The sequence below is a fragment of the Trichosurus vulpecula genome, chromosome 3, assembly GCF_011100635.1.
Source record: "Trichosurus vulpecula isolate mTriVul1 chromosome 3, mTriVul1.pri, whole genome shotgun sequence".
Taxonomy (NCBI): Eukaryota; Metazoa; Chordata; class Mammalia; order Diprotodontia; family Phalangeridae; genus Trichosurus; species Trichosurus vulpecula.
This window is the reverse complement of record NC_050575.1, coordinates 431,059,406-431,062,901: the sequence shown is the minus strand read 5'-3', so window position 1 is coordinate 431,062,901 and position 3,496 is coordinate 431,059,406. Positions and strand designations below refer to the sequence as shown.

At 40.7% G+C, this 3,496-nt stretch overlaps 1 non-coding gene across 1 annotated transcript; it reads left to right on the top strand.

Moving 5' to 3' along the window:
• Positions 1-2,841: 2,841 nt before the first annotated feature.
• On the top strand, positions 2,842-2,948 carry LOC118845247. Its single transcript, XR_005010105.1, has one exon. It is a non-coding gene; the product is annotated as a U6 spliceosomal RNA (small nuclear RNA).
• The last annotated feature ends 548 nt before the right edge of the window (positions 2,949-3,496 follow it).

The window sequence follows — 3,496 nt, the reverse complement described above, 5'->3', positions numbered from 1 at the left end:
CATAGTGCCTGGGACATAGTAAGCCCTTGTTAAAATATTTTATGATTGATTGATAGATGATGTTCCACCCAGCTGATTAAGCAATCTTCCTGAAGTGCAAATACAATGGTATCACTGCCCTGCTCAAGATCCTTCGGGGCTTCCTATTATCAGCCTCTCTGATCTGACATTTAAAGGCTTTTTCGACTTGGCTCCAGCTTAGCTTCCCAGGCTCATTGCATGTCATTGCTATTCCCTGAAAAAAGAAGAAAGCAAGGAGAAAAGGAAGGAAGGGAGGAAGGAAGAGAGGAAGGGAGAAAGGGAGGAAGGAAGGAAAGAAGGAAGGAAGGAAGCAAAGGAAGTGAAGGAGGGAGGGAGAAAGGAAGGAAGGAAGGGAGAAAAAAGAAAGAAAGAAAGAAAGGGAAGTAAGGAGGGAAGAAGGAAGCAGGAAGGAAGGAAAGAAAAAAGAAAGGGAAGGAAGGAAAGAAAGAAAACCAAAAACATTTATATAGCTATTATGTACCATGCATTGCACTAATCACTTTATATATATTATTTGATTTTCACAGAAGCCCTGGGAGGTAGGTGTTGTTTGTATTCCAATTTTGCAGATGAGGAAACTGAGTCAGACAGAGTTTAAGTGACTTGCCCAGGGTCACACAACTAATGACCATCAGAGGTGGGGTTTGAAGCCAAGGGTTCTTGATGCTGAGCCTGGCTCTCTCACTTTGCCACATTGGCCCAAAGAGGCTTGCTGTGCATTGGTTTGGGTTGGAAGTGTCAGCCACAGCAGAAAGCCGATCTCTCAGATTCTACCGCAGCATTCTTTCCTCTTAGGTTATTGTCATTGAGTTTACCCGATTCATTTCAACAGACACTGATTATGGAGCCCAAAGCTAAAAGTCACGGGGAAACAGAGAGTGAGACTTCTTTCTCCTCTCAAAGACTTTCCAGTCTGGTAGGAGCAAAAGAATAAGATATAGAAATAAATACTGACAACAAAATAGGCCGTGAAAGGGCATGATGTTTAAAATAGCAGCAGCAGAGAGGGATCATTTCTGGCTAGGGCCTCCAAGTAGGTTACAAGAAGGAGGTGGAAGAGCCTTGAAAGCTGGGAAAGATTTCACCCGGCAGAAGTGGTGGCTGGGAGTCGGGGTGGGGGCGGGGTCACGTTTCAGGCATAGGGAACAGTGTAACCAAGGGTCTGGAGACAGAATGCTTCAGGTTGTGTTCAGGAAACTACAAGTGGACTGATTGGCCAGAGTTCAGGGAACAGGATGAGGAATGATGCGAGATGCATTATGTGAATGGATGAAAAGGAATTTATTGGGTACTGGTGCTAGGCAACATGTTATAAATACAAAATGAGACAGTTCCTACCCTCAGGGATCTTACCTTCTAACCGGGCAGACCCAGGGAAGGGTCTTTAGGTTTGGGAAGTCACTCTGGAGGTGTAGGGGAATCATCTGACATTCCCTTTACAATCTCTATAACATTAATGATTTGATTAGTTCCAGAGCTGGTCAGATGGCAAGGTTCCTGATCCAAGGGCTGGATGCAGCCAGCTCTAATCAGCTCACATGAGTCAATTGTTACATTTTCAGTGTGATCACTTACACATCAGAAATGGACAAATGCTGCAAATCAGGGTTTGATTTATTGTTTTCTTATGTATCTAGACTTAGAAAGTGAAAGAGAAAATGTTGCTAATGCTGAGTGACGTGGAAAATTGTTATCAATCAGAAAGCGGATTGTTAAGTACTTGCTAACACACTGTTACTGAGAGGGGACAGTGAAGAGAAGGTTGGCTGGCAATCCAAAGACCAGAGAGCAATGGGAAGCTTGGCTGGGGCAGGCCGGTTACAGTGGGCTAGAGAGGAGCTGGCATTTTATCCTGTGAAGCCCCCTGTGAATGAGGAAAGGGTGAGGAGGAGGAGAGCTAACAGGCTGAGCCTTGTGTTCTAGGAAAAGAGACCCAGGGAGAAGAAATGAGAGTGTGAGAGAAGGCTTAGAAGAAGACTTAATAGCAGTACAAAACCCTATCTAAGAAATAGAGTCCTGATACTACAATGGACCAAACAGAAGTTAATGACCACAAGGCAACAAGAAATATTAAAGTCAGAAGACTAGAAAGATACAAGATACTTCATATCAAAAATAAGTGTCCTGGAAAACAAGTCAAGGAGCAAAAAAATTCTAGGAATCACTGGGATACCTGAAATCCAAAATAAAAATAAATAAATAAAGAAAGAAAGAAAGAAAGAAAGAAAGAAAGAAAGGGAGGGAGGGAGGGAGGGAGAGAGAGAAAGAAAGAAGAAAGAAAGAAAGAAAAAAGAAAGAAAGAAAGGAAGGAAAGAAGGAAGAAATAGCCTAGATACCATACTTCAAGAAATCATGAAGGAAAACTACCTAGACTTATTAGAACCTGAGGGCAAAGTGAAAACAGGAAAAAAAAATCTACCAGTCATGTTTTCAGAGAAACCCCAAAGTGAAAACTCCCAGCAACATCATAGTAAAAATTCAGAATTTCTATGTTAAAATAAAAAATAATGCAAGTATCCAGAAAGAAAGAATTCAAATATCAAAGAGTCGTAGTCAGGATGTGGCAGCCACTACCATAAGAAGGAGAAAGTTTGGAACATGATATTCCAAAAGGCAAAATATACAAATGTACCACCAAGAATAACCTACCCAATAAAACTAAGTAGAATCTTACTGGGGTAAAAATGGATCTTTAATGAAAGAAAGGACTTCCAAGCATTCCTGAAGAAAATATCAGACAAGAGTAGAAACTTAGAAATGCAAATATTGGAGTCAAGAGAAATATAACAAAGATAAATACATTTGAAAAATAGGTGTATTGTGCTTGCTTGGGCAGCACATATACTAAAACTGGAATGATACAGAGAAGACTAGCATGGCCCCTGTGCAAGGCTGACATGTAAACTCACGAAGTGTTCTACATTTTTGAGCCTACATAAGATTGCATGGACAAGGAGGTGGAGAAAATTTAACACTCAAAAGCTGATGGAACTGAATGTTGTAAACTAAAAATAAATAAATTTTTTAAAAAGAAAATTACATGTATTTACATTCTAAAAGGAGTCAAAAACAGAGGTCTCCTCAGAATCCTAATATTTTCAAGGGTCATAGAGGGAAGTAAATAAGATAAAGGGCCTAGGGGTGGTTTTGTTATGTTTTGATGGGCTTAGAAGAAGAAAGAAAGGGGAAAGGGATACACTAGAGAAGAAAAGAGGAAGGATGAGGGAAAGTATCTCATATAATCTGGGTGTGTAAGTAGAAGACTGTGAAAATAACAAAAAAGGGACTGGAAGTGGGTGCTACCTAAACCTCATTTTCATCTGAAGCAGTCAAATGAGGGGAAAATACACATGTGGAGTTCAGTGTAGAAACACATTCAAATCAACAAGGAACAAGAGGAAACTGGGAGAGGAGAGAGTTGGAGACCAAGAGGGAGGGTAAATCCAGAGAGGGGATTAGTCATAAGCAAAACAAG